Source organism: Rhipicephalus sanguineus, chromosome 1 (genome assembly GCF_013339695.2).
Source record: "Rhipicephalus sanguineus isolate Rsan-2018 chromosome 1, BIME_Rsan_1.4, whole genome shotgun sequence".
Classification (NCBI taxonomy): domain Eukaryota; kingdom Metazoa; phylum Arthropoda; class Arachnida; order Ixodida; family Ixodidae; genus Rhipicephalus; species Rhipicephalus sanguineus.
The window spans coordinates 89,323,785-89,339,781 of record NC_051176.1 but is presented as its reverse complement, the minus strand read 5'-3'; the positions used below and the strand labels follow the sequence as shown (position 1 = coordinate 89,339,781).

The window sequence follows — 15,997 nt, the reverse complement described above, 5'->3', positions numbered from 1 at the left end:
GACTCATTTCTCGGTGTCTATCTCGATGAACAACTAAAATTTCACAAACACATTTCACAAGTTAGGAAAAGAACTTCTTCCGGTGTAAGAGGATTAGTAAAAGCTAGGCATTGTCTGCCTACTCCTGATCTCCTTTCACTTTATCACGCATTCACTCACAGCCACATTAATTACGGCATTGCTGCCTACGGCAAACGTATCAGTGTCACTTCTCATCTATTCAACAAAACCAAAGGAGGTAAATTCACTATCTGACGTCATTTGTCGAATGGAGTTCAAGAACAAAAAACTCCCATTTCATTTCCTCTGGCATGTTTTCTCTACTTTTTCCGAAGCTTTCCATAATGCCTTCAGTGCTGGCGGGCATGTATGCAGCTGTGCGGGGGAAAGAAGTAAAAGATAGAGGCGGCATGCTTCAGCGCACTAAAAATCCCTTGCACAGATAGCCCAGAGAAAGAGGCCCTCTGAACGGCTGCTGCATATGTTCGAGAGGAAGCGAGGAAGCCCTTTGACCTTGGCGGCTGCAGCCTCCTGCGGCCCGCCCCCGCCAGCTCAAAAGCAAGCCAGACGAGGCGCTACCGAAGCGAAATGGGACAAAGCTTCGCGCCGCATGCGCGCGCGAACAAAAAAAAACATAGAACAAAAGAAAAACGCGACGAGGGAGTCGTTCCCGCGGCGGCGCGATCGTCGTAGCTAGACTTGTGAACGCCACTTCTCAAGTGATCAGCTGTGTCGGTCGTGTGTGCGCGTTTTGTGCCTGCAGCATCACTGTGTTCTCGCCGCTGGATGTGAAATGCGTGGTTTGACGACAGTGCAACATGCTGCGCTGCGAGTGCGATAATCACGACGGCCTGCCGACTCAAGCGAGCGTGCCGCTGTGCAATACCAAGCAGATGATGGGCACCCTGCGTGCTCGGCACAGTCAGGAACAAAAAATAGTAAGTAATACTGATGTTATCTCTCTTTGCGAGCCCTTATCGTCGCTTACGCACCTGTAGATGACCTTCTGCACATTGCGTCGCTTGAAAAGTGCAATGAAAAGCAAAAAAAAAAGAAAAGAAAATCGGCATGTCAAGCTTGCGAAATGCCCGCCAGCGCACCATGAGCGTGGCATGTAACCCATACCGTACATTACACCCCATGTCATTCATTGTTTCCATGTTACCAGCTGTCATTTATGTACGTCATACAGTCACGTCACGCTCTACCAATCTTGGTATGATATCAAGTCAGAGAACCGGACGCGAGCGCACCAGGCTCCATGCCGTAAATGACATACATGTCGTTATTTTCATGCTACTATATGTCATTTATGTTCGTCGCACAAACACGTAACGCTATATCAATTTAGGTGTATGTCAAGCTAGCGAACCGGCCGCGAGCGCACCATGAGCGTGGCGTGTCTACATGACATGCATGTCATTATTTTCATGTTGCCAGCTGTAATTTATGTTGGTCGTACAGTCACACTGCACAATACCAATTTTGGTGTATATGAAGCAGGCGAAACGGCCACTAGCGCCCCCGAGACCATGTTGTCAAAATAACGCCATACATGACAAGCGTGTCATGATTTGCACGTTAGAAACTGTCGTTTATGTGCGCCATACACTCTTGTGACGCCATACCTATTTTGGTAAATATCAAGTTAATGAAACAGTCGCAAGAGAACCAAGGGACTGATGTGTAAATCATGTCGTTAATGAAATGCATATCATGATTTTCAAGTTAAGACCCATCATTCATGTTCTTCATGCAGTCGTGTCATGCCAAAATTCGTATGGCACACGAATTTTGGCATACATCCCATTAACGAAACAACCACACGAGCTATGAGTCGTAGGCGACTAGATAGATAGGTAGATAGATCCGTTCAAAGTCGCAGAAGTGTTTAACAAATGCTTCGCATTTAAGTCGTTAAACTCAGATAGCAATGATGTGTGATGCATGTTTCGGAACTCCTGTGAATATCACTCATGCTTTATACGACCAGTCAATCGACCCAGGAGTGCGCCCTGATAAAGTTGTTTGCTTGATATTATTTTCTTGCCTGCGATAAAGCATGAATGAGGCATGATGCTTTCAGGGAATGTACATTAGAGCAAAAGGCCATGGTTATCACATTGTCACATGATGGAATGTGCATAAAGGACAACTTTGTTTTCGATTTATTCTTTTCTCCAACTTCATTTGTTTGTTTTAATCTTTCGTCATCGTGTCAATTTGCGTACATTGACATGTGACAAGACCGTGCGCTATCATTTTGCAGCATCTACCTTGGATGCAGTCAACTACCCTGGACATCTTTCTCCCGCCATGCAACTGTGAGAACCCACCGAAGCACAGATTGTCAGGAAGTGAAAATACTTTTCGGCAACAATTTTGCATTGCGCACTCTGCCCGTCTCCTGAAATAACATATTAAGGTACATAAGCACTGTACCTTCATACATATGCATCAAGGAACAGTGAAATAGCATATCAAGGTACATTAACATCATTAGCTTGGATTCATTTAGGTAGAACGAATAAATCATGTTAAAGCTATACAGTGACGGCCATATCATGTGACAGACATCTGCTAAGTGCAGTGTGTATTGTGAAGCACATGCGTTTTATGGTATTGAATGAATGGATAAATTTTTATTCCAGCAAAATACAGGAAATGGGCCTCAAGTGAAAAGCGACAATGGTAGCTTGAGAAGTGCCCAAGGCCCAGTAGAGCAAAAATAGAGACAGAGCAGCAGAAACGTGTGCACGTTCAAAGGCAAAACATGTACGCATACAAAAAGAAACAGGAAAGACAAAGCAGATGAAACGTGCACATTCAAAGGCAAAACACCCATGCCATCTGCAAAGTGACAAAATCAAAAAGGGTGAACATTTACGCTAGTGAAAACAATGAAAATCAGAAAACAGTGAAGACAGAAAAGAAGGAACGGCCATTCAACGGCATGGAAGGAATGCAACTTCATTGGTCACGTATCAACAGTGTAATTTGCCAAGGTTACATGTGCATATTCTTAGCCATTAGGAGATGTGCAAGGCTAATTTAATCGCATTGATATAAGTCGGCTGTTGAGTCTGTTGAACCAGATTGTTGAATCATCTTGTTTATTCCCTCTCGCTAATTTGCTGTTTTGCATTATGTTGCCATAGTTTTCAAGGTCAATACATAGTATCACGACTGTTGACACAATTTGACAAGGTGAAAGCGCTGTTATTGTGCCCAGGCCTTAGTTTATCCTCATTAGAAGTGCACTGTTTATTTTTGTCATGGTTCAGTGCCAAATTGCCCAAGCTTCACTCCTAAACAGAGTAGGTGCGGTTAATCAAGACCTTGCTAACATTCACAACCCTTTTAAAGTGTACTTATAATGATAACTTTACTGACATCAAAAACTACCCACATAATGGTAAACGTGATAACAGTACACTTCTGGTAATGTTTCGCATTTTTCTTACATCCGTTTGTTTTGCGCCCTGTGCACACTAAGTGAAAAGCTCACAAGGAAATACTTAGCAGAATCTCAATTTTGTATTTATTTCGTGTTTTGACAAAATGTCTGCAATAAGGATAGTCAAGTGCAAATGTTCGCAAAGACATTCATTTTTATGTATACAGAAATCTTAGTGGACCTCGTTTTTGTGTAATTTTCAGGAATACACTTCTGGCAAAGCAGCAAATGTTGCTTACCCATCAGTCTGTGTTCAAGACAAGTGTATTGTGGGCATGACTGTCGGCAGGATTTTGTCTTGGGAGTGCAAGGCGGCGTATCGTGTCAGCCTGGTGAGCAGGAGAGCATTCGTGTAGCTTGGGTGGCGTCAGTGCTGGGCAGTATCGAAGATAAATGTATCTTAGATACTACCTTAGATACTCTTTGGGTATCTTGTATCTGTATCGCGATACGTCCCGCAAAACGAGTGTCTGTATCTGTATTTCCGATACATTCAAAATTGTATCGAGTATCTTAAGCTACAAGATACTTCTATAGAAACACCACCGAGCGAAACAATAAACGTCGGCTGAACTCTGCTTCTGAGGCTGATACTGCTACCACTAAGCCACCAGAATAAAACTAGGCGACAGTGACATTCTTTTATTTTTCCGCGAGAGTGCTTCAGCGAGCACACGCTATTAGGTCTACGCGTCCCCATTGGTGAAGCAGAGCCACATGATGGCACTCGGGCCATCTCGACAAAAACTAGCGCGCGAAATTCTACGCCCATCCGGCGTCTTGTTTTCTCAATGTTTACTTTCTCTTTAGTTGTGTCAGTGTTATGACATTTGTTCGTAGACACGGTACTGTGCTGCGTACTCCAATGCGTGCAGCGTCTTCCGCTCAGATTCTGATGCCGCTATAGGGTCGTTATTATCGAAGTTTTTCTCGCGTTGTGCTTCGTTTGCAGTCTCAAGAAGGCAAGAATGGGGTTTCTTTGCGTCTCGCTGCTTTCACACGTCAGCGATTTGCGATATCTCGTGGATGTAAGCTTCACTTACAGACGACGAGATTCACTTATATACAAATGAGATAATAGCAACCGTCGCACCCCCGTTACCCATGCTAGATGGAGTAGAACGAGCATTTACGTAAAAGGAAATATTTTGGCGTACTGCATCTTTGTTCTTCATGGTGGAATATTCAAGAAGTTCTTTTAATGATAATTTGATTGTTAGCACAAGTGCTCTGTTTGCTGTCCTCCGTTTGCATTCCCTGGGCTTCTGTGTAGTCTTTGCCCGCCTGTTTAGTGTAATATGTCTTTTGTAACCTGTTCCTAAATTCCTTCTGTGCTTTATTTTTATTTTTTAACTGCCTGAGTCATTGCTACTGTTCACATATATAAATTCCATGTGCGTTTACTGTTATGTAAAGCCGGTTATGAGGACAAAGGTACAATAATCTGAGCGTGCCTAGAGTATACCATAACAAAAGTACTGCTTACGATTTAGTAAAATAGTGAAATTGAGTTTGCATAATAATAAATGAAAATATAAAAAAATCAAAAGATGTTAGGAAGGCGAAGAAACATAATACTTAGTACTCGTGTTTTCTCATGAGCGTCCCCACAAGCCGTTTCACGATATTTTCCACAGGCAGTGAGTTTTCTCTTGTCTCACCTTGAGATCTAAGTTGGGTGCATCATGCTCCGGATATCGCTATCGCGTTCAACACTTAAAGGCGAAGCTTAAGCGTCCCCCAAATTTTTGTCATACCTTTAAAAGGTACCGCCTCTATCGTGTTTATACAGGGTTCTTCACGTAATTGGAACCTAATATTTACAAAGAAGTGGTTAACCTCAACTGAATAGAACCAACGACATGGTTTATCGTCATGGGGTAAACCATGTCGTATTTTAATATATCGTTTAATTTCTTAATTCACTAACGGGAATTATGCAACATGTGTAATATTCGCTTTAGGGCCAACTGCGTTTCGTTATTTTGTAGAAGGCATTCTAAAACGACCGATCCAACTTTCGGATGGAAAGAAACGCGAACAGTGCGGCCTCTACATTCGCCACAGTTTCGCATTTCTTTTCAAGCGATTGTAGCCTGGATGGTAATAAAAGCCAATAGAGTCGTCCATTGTACAATCAAGAACCATTCTAGCATTTTTTTATTGTCACCAAGGTCGCAGCCTGAGGAAAACGGAGTGCAGCGCTCTTCGAATTTCTTTCCATCCCCACTGCAAATGCTACGTAGTGGCTTTTTCCGGCGTCTAAAGAAAGCCGGAGAAATATTATCACGTTACTGTCTTCGTGCGCTACCCTACTGCAGCGCTCTGAAACGTGCATTGAGCGCAACGACCGTCGAGTGGACCGCGGCAAAATGAGGGGCCGCTGCTCTAAGTATTGGCTCCACAGTGCGTCCGCATTTCTGACTGCCGCACACGGCAAGTAAACGCCATCGTCCCTGAGAAGCGATAGGCTCACGGTTCGCGCGCCGGTTGTTTGGGTGGAAGCACGTTTGAGAGCTCTGCCGTACGACGTGGCTTGATTTCATTCACCACGCAGCATGTACGTCGCCAAAAAAAGATTTATCGGTGCTTTTTAAATGCACTCTATTACGTGACGAAGCGCACTTGGCCCTAAAGCGAATATTGCAAATGTTGCGTAATTGCCCTTAGTTCATTAACCAATTGAGCGCAATTTAAAAAGACTACAACGAGCCCCACATGACGGTAGACCATATGCCGTCGGTTTCATTCAGTCGCGGTTAACCACTTCTTTTTTAAACATTTGGTTCTGCTTATGTGAAACATGTATACTTATTCACTTTGATTGTTTAATACGGAATGGCCCTGCTATTTCGCTTATATTCGTTTTCCTTGTTTAGGTCACCGTAATTTCTTTTTTTTACTTTTAGAAATCAGCAGGTAGCGGAGCTAGAAGTGGCAATACTGTGAATAGCACTGATATTGCGCGACGCTTTGTGTCGGTATACTATACTATACTATACGTCTGAGACGTTTCTGGGTGGCACAACTCCTCTCGGAGAATAAATGGTACAATATTGCACATTAGTGAGTATGTTGCTAACGAACGCTTTACGCCAGCTGATAAGTATGATATGAAAACCCATTGGAGTTTTATGTCCTCAATGAACATTGAGTGCTGGCTCCGTAGTTGTCGTCTTCAAACGATGCATCACAATAAATATCGCTACCAGCGTTGCTGCTCTACAACTGTCCGGTGATGCGGTATTGCGAAAACGGTAATACGCTTACGGACAAGGTAGGACTGAACCGCGGCAATCGCGACATCGTGCAGATGCTTCTTAATGGTGATCTTGGAAATAGATGGCAACTCGCTAGCTGATCGCCAAGTAGAGCATCGACGCCCATCAATAAAAAATGTCAACCAAAACCACTGACAGCGCAGCGTATAAAAAACTGTCATGTTAACCGTTTTGACCCTGGCGTCGTCATTTGACGACACCACACAGAATTTTTCCTAGCACCTCGAAAACGAAACCAAAACAGCTAATTCTTGGGGGAGTATTTCTTCAGCTATCTCTACTGCAATCAACACCACCATTGCGGCATTTTTCCTGAATTGGGAGCCGCAAAGAAAAAGAAGCTTGACCGAAGTCATGGGTGACGCCTACGCGGGTAAACTGCGGCGGGTAAGCGCCGTTTTTGGGATGAAGTCCTGAAGTTGTCTCGAAGGCTGCCACACTTCCAAACATGGCGTTGGCTCAGGTTTGGTGTATTCTTGTCAGTAGCACGAATAAAAAGGCAATTTTTCTCATTTCATGGCCACTGGGCCCTATGACCTAATATGAAGTCATGTCTGTAAATCCATAAATACATACAGCACTGGCTCAATTTTTTGTTTGTGGTCTTCTGACGCCTCAACTATTAGGAAAATAAGTTCTAAAAGTCTCCAGGAAAAATAAAAACTCCAGGGCTGAAAGGGCTAAACAGCCAAACAAAACTGAATAACTTGTTTCAGAATGAAACTAGTATACTTTCAGCAAGAAGGATTGAAAGTTCGAGATACAAACAGGCATTTCAATAAAATTATACAGAGTTGGTCGCATTTAGAAATTTTCCAGTAAATACTTTTGTAAATAGGTCTTTGCTGCTTCCTTATATCGATCTATATTAGCAAATTTGAAAATGTATCGAAGTATCTCAAGATACAATTTGGAAGTATCGTATCGGATACAATTATTGCGCTAGTATCTTGTATCTGTATCTCAAATACTTCTCGCCCGAGTATCTTGTATCGTATCGCGATACAATTTCAAAGTATCTTTGCCCAGCCCTGGGTGGGGTCAAGTGCTGGTGTGTCTTGAGGGCGGTGCCCTTTGTGCAAACCCCTGCCGACACCCATGATTGTGGGAACACCCTGCTGTGCCTCACTTTACACTATGTCGAACAGCTCGTACATCTTACCACATTTAGGCTAACACTGGTATCGATGTAGAGTGTTATGCGCACTACTGCGTGTAACATTTCTGATATCGTGTGCATTTGAAAATTTCGCATTGTTTAAAAAGACGCTGAGTGGACCCAGTGTTATTCAGCAAACATAAGTTTTAACAGGGGCAGTTGGGCGAGTTGGTGTATATTCATAGTTAAAGAGGGTGCACAAAAATCACAGCACAGAGAAATGAAGGGGACAGGATGACGCGCTACTAGCAACTGAAGTTTAATCGAAACCACAGAAAGATCTAAACACACAGTACGAAAAAATTACAAGACTAAACAATCACATCCACAGAGGAATGAAGGGGGCAGACAGGACAATGGGCTACTAGCAACTGAAGAGTAATCAAAACCACAGAAAGATATAAACACACATGACTAAAAAAGCCAAGCACATGTTCAACTTCAGTTGTTAGTAGTGTGTCGTTCCGTCCCGTTTGTTGCTATGTGTTGTGATTTCGTTTTCACGTTTTCCTTACCTATGAACTGAACTCCTGACTGTTTTACAGCCTCTATATATGTGTGGTCAATTTTTATTCATCCTCATGGCATATCAAGTCCTAGTATCCAATGTGCAAAGCGACCAGTCACTATTTGCAGGAATTTTTTTTATTTAGTGCCTGTGATTGCCTAATGGCAAGTTGATGTTGCAGCCATGGTGCTTGGATTATTTTCAATGTGGTAATTATGCGTAAGCCATCAAGTGAGGAATTAAGGATGAACTTTTTGAGTTACAGATGGCACTAGTTGGCATAGAAACATTGAAGCATGGCTGTACTTGTTATGCATATTAGAAGTATTGGTACATTGCAGTCATGTGATTATGCCGACAAGTTCCCAAGCACACTTCCAGAAATTTACGATGGCTTCCAGGTATCTGTGAGTAAATGTGTACAGCAACATATGAAGGCAACCTTGTACTTTTCTGGGCATTGCTGAATGCTTTTATGCACCTTGGTAAGTGGACTCAACTACAAAATCATGTGCGACATGTTTTGATGCCATAGGGCAAACTAATGGAATAAAAAACTGTATAACTGCCGGTCTACACGGTTTCATATTTCTCAAAAGTGATGCTAGCCTTATTGTACTAATTTAGTTGCATTCGTGTGTAGGCTGACACCAAGTTCCTTGGGTAGCTTTTTTTTTATTGTACTTACATACTGGCACGGTGAAGTGCACACGTTAGTACGCATCATGATGAGATTTTACACCCTACTTTCGTATTGCTTCACTGCTGTGAATTATGTATAGTCCGTAGGCTGTACTGTATATGTTGTTCAACGTGTTCAGTTTTGGAAGTAGGTTCTGTGCACGACGATCGAAATATATACCTATATCCTTACATTGGCACGAGAACTACTACAGTTTTGATTCCAATAAAATGTTGCAACCACTGGTTCTTGTATCAATGGAAGTATGACTACTTATCGTGCATGCAAATTGAAGAAATGAATTGGTGTTTGCAAATCAAATTGCTGAAACACTGCATGCTCAATGTTACTGCTTGTCTTTTATTACCAAACACATTGAACAGATGATTCACAGATTATGGCACATTGTAGAAGATAGTGAACAGAAAGAAAGTCATCACTGTGTTCTAACGTAGATTGGGTGATCTTTTATCAATAGTAGCATAATTGAAGGTTGCTGTTGTATAAATAAAGTTTAACGTAGTGTGGAGGTGGACAAGGGAGTGCACATATGATAGTTTTTCCAGTTTTCTGCATATTTGCTACAGTCCTCGTGTTTCTGTGTTACGATTCTGAAATTCTGAATTGCAAACAAGCCAACCTCTCTGCTGTTGTGGTGAAGTAATTCAACAGAACCATATTTTCTCAAGAACAGCTGTTCCATTGAGGAAGAGGGTAATGTTTTTTTAATGGGTACTGCATCATCTGTCTGAGGGGAGGACCAAGTACACATGGACGTTCACAAGAGAGAAGTGCAAGTACATTAACTTTTTTGTGTTGTGGGATACCTGTCACTGATAAACTGGGGAGGTTGTCCTTGACCTTGGGGCACGCGAATACCTTGAGGCACGCGTTAGGCATTCGCTTTAACGCGGTGGCGTGATATTACTAATAAAAGCTAATTAGTAAGAAATGTAGGTAGTATCGGAGTATGAAAGCAAATAAATACTGAATATGCGTTATAGGGAATCACTGAATGCCGTGCTGAAGTGTGCATTGCGAATAAGCGCTAATTGCGGAAATAGATAAGCGTTCAGCTGCTCAGAAGGCGCTGCTGCCCCTATAGCTGCGTGCAGCTCGCGGCTGTACGCGCGAATTCAACGCACTTTATTTAGGCGCGTTACAATGTCCTTGTAACTCTGGAATTTTCTGTGTGTGTAATTGTCATATGCGAACGCAGGCGGTCTTCGAACAGCTCAGAACACGCTGCCGCCTCTAGACGCGTTCAGCTCGCGGCGGCAGTGATAACGAGAATTGCTCCACAGCATACGCTCATGGAATGCACATACGTTCGGTCATCTGAAGATACCTTTGTCGCGCTGGTATTCGCGAATTTCGGGCGAGCGAAGCATTGTCGGTATATAGAGAAGCACTCGAGAGGGCACACGTTTATCATTTTTCTAAAAACACGACACGACGAACCGACGAATTCGGAGCCGAAGATGTTTACGTCGGCCTGTATGACGGCCCACAAATTAGGTATCGACCTTACTCAAGCGCAAACACACGCCGATGGTACAAGAACAGAAATTCGGAGTTCCGCCGACGGATTACCAGCCGCTGTGTACATACATTGGTACGTATGTAAGCCCATGAAAAATACGCGCGAGCAAGCGGTGGCGTTGTAGTGTAATGGTTATGGTGTTTGCTTGCAGTGCGTGTGGTCGCGAGTTCGATTCCTATATTGTGCGTACTTGCATGTAAATGACGTAACTGTGTATAAATACATTGATGTCCATTTTCTAATATGTCCTAGTGATAAATAATGGCAGAAATTGTTCGTGAAACGCTGATATAGTGCTCTTTTATCGCGACCGCTCTGGGGCCGCCTATAAAAGGAGGTTTTAAAAGCTCTCAAAAGAACCAGAAAAACTTCCAATGCGCTCCGTTCAAGCCCTAAAAATGAGTTCAATAAGAACACAAATTTACCTCCTTAGTTCCCTCCAATCACCCCCTTAAAGGATGTAAATAAAACCTCCTTTTGAAGGGGGTTTTGCGTAGTACCTTTTGAATGCACGTTATGCGTCGAGCCCGAAACTCCCTAAAAGGCTCAAACCCGTTTGCAGTGTAGTGTCCCTTTCAGAACTAAGCAAAGTCCACGCCCGGCCCGACCCGAGTCCGCCACCTCGAACCCGGGCCCGGCCCTAAGCCCGGAGATTCAGACCCGATCCTGGTCCGGGCCCGCCTTGAAAACTACTTTACCCGGCCCGGGTTTTCGGGTAGGCCCGAGCCCATGCAGGGCTCTAGCGCGCGCGCGTGTGTGTGTCTGTGTGCGTGTGTGTGTGTAACAACACACATTAATAAGTATGCACTTAGGGGTTGAAGTGCGCCCTAGGGGCCGGATTTCGCTATCGCATCAACTTTTAAAGGCGAAGCTGAAGGGTCCCCCAATGTTTTGCCACGTTTCGCACGGGGCTACATTCTCACGCGCGTCCATGAAATTCGTTGCCGTATGCTTACCACGACCGCTTGTACGTGGTAACAGAAGCAACATAGTGATGTTGCATCGCAGCTGGAGAGGTGCGGTAGCAATTCCAGCTTCAATGAAATATCCGATCTGTTAATGGAGCAATTCGAGATTCTTGACCTGCTTCCAGTTCACTTCAGTAAAATAACCATTAAATTTTCATTCAGTTATGCTACCTATTTTTATGACACGGAACGCAGGCTGTGGCAGATTTAGCTTTGGCAATGTTGTAAAGCATACATTTCGAATGCGAGTCTGTGGCACTTCAAGAAACTGGTGGTGGTTTCCCACTGACGCGAATTCAGGAGTTGTGAAAAATTATGAGCACGTATCAATCGCCTCACTAGTGGCGCGCCCTGTGTAATCGTTTAACGATAAACCATCGTTTCGGGAGCCTCAACTGTTTGATACGTTCACTGTTACCTTCACACCGAAAGCGCATGCGCCGTGAATCCACGTCGCACCACTCTGAATGGGCGTCAGAACACTTCGGACACCCATGAGACATGGCCGACGACCGAAATAATGAATACCGGCCTCCCAAGTTTTCCAGCAGCACTGCCCCGACTACAAGCCGTGCAGTTTCCGAGGGTGCTTCGTCCGCTGCAACCGATTACACTTGGTGAGCCTTTCTCCTATTCGAAATCTTCATGCAGTTATGCTACCTATTTTTATGCCATGGAATGCTGACTGTGGCCCATGCAGCTTTGCTGTTGTTGTAAAGCAGGTATTTCGAATTAAAATCTATGGCACTACATGAAACATTTTCCGCAAGCTTTTGAGTCCTGTCTATTGCAATGACAAGTTGTATGAAAAATATTATGGACTTATTTGATATGCTTATATTTTCCGTTGTAAACTCGGAAAAGGAAATTATTACATAGGGTGTGCATTTATTCTAATGTCATGACATGGCGCCAACAGCTGCTGTCTGATGAAGTGGCGGCTGCCCTGTCCCGCAAGACTACATGCAAGTGCAGGAATGTCCGTCATCCTTTTAATATCACCGGATAGTGTTTTTTGATTTCATAGATATGCAAACATAATTTATGGCATGAAAATAATTAAAAACCATTCGAAGAGAAGTTAATTTTGAAAAACTTACCTTAGGACTTCCTTGGCCGCAAGCGCACAAAGTTAAAAAAAAAGAAAACATTGCGGCAACGAGGAAGATGTCTCAAACATATACCATTAACTGCTGTTCTGTCTGGTCAATAAGACATATGGTTCGTTGGAAATTTTTTTAAATATTTATTTTTATAATCTAAATAAAGGTAATGCTGCGTGTGCACAGGCCAATGTTTCCGCCTTCGCATCGAATGCCGGTCAATGCGGCCGCATTTCGATGGAGGCGAAGTGCTTGAGGCCCGTGCCCTTAGATTTAGGTGCACTTTAAAGAACACCAGATGGTCAAAATTTCTGGAGCCCTCCAATACGGCGTCCTTCGTACTCGTCTCGCGGTTTGAACTAAAGGAGTGTGAACAAATGCAACAAGTAGGGGACGTAGAGTGGCGGTCAAAATTTTACAGACGAAGGGAGCGCGTGGCAGACAGCACCGAGGCGCCTTCTCACTGCTGCTTGCGAAGGTCAAGGGCACGCACTGCGCACGCGGATCCTTGTTTACATGCCGGCCTGCTCGTTCGCTCGCTTCAAGTGCGCGCGCACCAGAACGCCAGTGAAAGCGCAAGGTGCCGCTTCTGCAGTCGCCGCGGAAGCCCCGAGTTATTTGCCTAAAAGAAAACTTTTGTACTTTGCGAAAACTTTGTCCTGGTCTGGACAAATTTTTCGTCAGCTTTCAAGATTTTGCTTCTTCATGTTTTAAACCATCTGGGTTTTTCATGTAGGTTTTTGCTGCAAACCGGTCGATGCCAAGGTTTTTCGTTCACAGAGCATATGAATGGCCGCAGGATGGTTGCACTGAGCACCACGAAAAATATTGTAGCATGCATGAGTTCCGCGACTGGAAGCTGCTGGGTAATCTTATCACACATGCCGATTTGAGACTAACTGACGTAAAGCGTATTTTTCACGCTGCGGAGCGTCTGGGAACAAAGCGTAAAATGCGGCGCGCACCGAGCATTGCGAGCACAAGTTACTTATTTTCGTCACGATGCCATCGCTCAGTGCTTCCGCGGCGACTGCAGAAGCGGCACCTTGCGATTTCTCCTGCTTTCTGGCACGCGCGTACTTGAAGCGAGCGACCGAGCAGGCTGGCATGTAAACAAGGATGCGCGTGCGCAGTGCGCACTCTAGAGCTTCGCAAGTAGCCGTGAGAAGGCGCCTCGGTGCTCTATGCCACGCGCTCCCTAGGTCCGTAATATTTTGACCGCCACTGTATGTACGTACATGAGGAACATAACTCTACCACGTGTGTTCACTTTTGTTGCTTTTATCTTTTACGTCATGGTAATACTAAGCGCTATACATCATGGACGTCCAACAATTAGCTTAATGCATAGCTTTATTGAAATTATTCTGTTGACACCTGGCCGCGAAGCATTAAGTTCGGGAGAAGCTCAGATATCCGCCGTTGGATTTTACGTGTCTTTACACAAATCACCAGATTTTTTAACTTTTACTGGGGCGTCGATGGAACTATCCATTCTCTATAACCTGTCTTCGCCTCTTCCACTGTATCAGGATTTTCCTGGTACACCCTATCTTTAAATAGATGTTATCAGACAAGCTTCAGGTCTTCTACAATCATGTCGAAGGCACAATTGTAATATAATTGGATTTTTCTATTTAACATCTATTTTCTGTTTTTGGACATTAAAATAGCACATTGGTAATGTGTCCCATTGATCCCTGAGGTTTCCTCTTAACTGCTACGGCACCATATATACAAAGCAGTAAGGATGTTGCTGCTTGTGCAGAGAGCAGTGACCGTACTTAATGCGCGACATTTCGGCTTAAAGTTGCTTCCCTATTCAATTAAGAGCTATGCGTACACTTAATGAGATCGATAATTTCTGTCTTTAGGCTTCCTGATGGCCCCTCGAATATACCGCTGAACGTGTTCTGCAACCAGGCTGACTGCACAGCTGCGTTCTGCTGTATGTGAGAAGTTTTTTCGACCGCGCTGGTGTGCCTTCAAAATACGCATCGCCTTGTGCGTGATTAATGAAGCTACTGTGTGCGGCCGTCGGCGACACATTCAACCAACGTTGCTGATGCATTACAAGTGAAAGGCCCCAGGAATCACTCTTGCAGCATGACTGTATACATAATAATATATAACAGTTATCTTACATTTTTCAGCTTTTCCAATGCACATGTACACTGTAAAATCTTGCTTGCGCTCAAGGTGGCACAGTAATCGCCTACACTTAGGCGCACAATATGAAATGTACAATGGTTTGACTATGTAATCATTTCGAAGACAGTATCGCAGCCACCTTACCGTCCATACTCCAACAGTATTGATTTTTTAAAGTGTAATAACACCATACCTCCATTCATATAGACGCATTCCAGCGTACTCGGGCCAGGTTGATTTAAAAAATACAACGACATACGAAGGTGTAACTGAAGTCATTTTCTTAGTGCTCGCTTCACGTTCGCTGTCAAGTTTGTGGTGGGCCGTGGTCTAAAGTAGTCAAATGTGATTGCCTGGAATTACTGCATAAGTTCGCAAACATAAATTTCTCATTCTGAATCGCATTTGCAAACGTCATGCAGAAATATTTGCCCTGTCGCTACGTCATTTCTAGCCACCTTCAGTTTGTTTCATATCTGTGCCGGCAAAATGCGAAGATGCGAAGCGAGCGAGCGCCCACCCAATCGTCTCACGCGCGCGACAGCAAAAAACAAACGTGGTTTTCAATACAGGGCACTGCTCTCAGATATCAGTTAGTTTAGGTTACTGGATACACAGCAGCTGGAAAACACCGACGCCTTATCACTTTTAGCGTGACGCAGGTGAGTCAGCGCGTAAACGGAAAAAAACGGGTAGTCAAGTGCCCGCATCAGTTCACGATGCTGTTAGCGATTTGGGGAGCGTGTTCGACTACCCAGTTTATTTTTATAATTGAACATCGAGTTCACGTGTTGTAAAGGGGCTATACATTTAAACCATAATATAGTCGGATACAACATTAGAGGCCGTGGCATTTCCTCCGGAAAGGCGTATGAATCTGACCTGCATCGACGGGTCGTTACTATTAAGTCCGACGTCCGCTGACTCCTACGTCATCTCATGAGTGAGACTGCACATTTGGACGAAGGGGCAATCTGTGGTCCCACTTAGGTCATCTGGGCGGAGCTCCATCTTGAGTTGTATCCGACAATAATTCCGGCACATGCACTTGGTCCGGAACTTGAGGTAATGAAGCCTTGAATATGACGTCGCTGGCCTTGGTGTTTCTGCGCAAAACTCAGAAACGGAAACCTTGCATGAACAAA

The 15,997-nt window shown here is 43.9% G+C and overlaps 1 protein-coding gene across 1 annotated transcript in view; it reads left to right on the top strand.

Moving 5' to 3' along the window:
• LOC119406483 (uncharacterized) overlaps nucleotides 1-15,997 on the top strand; it is a 104,510-nt gene that overhangs the window by 67,198 nt on the left and 21,315 nt on the right. The gene's annotated exons all lie outside the window — the stretch shown is intronic.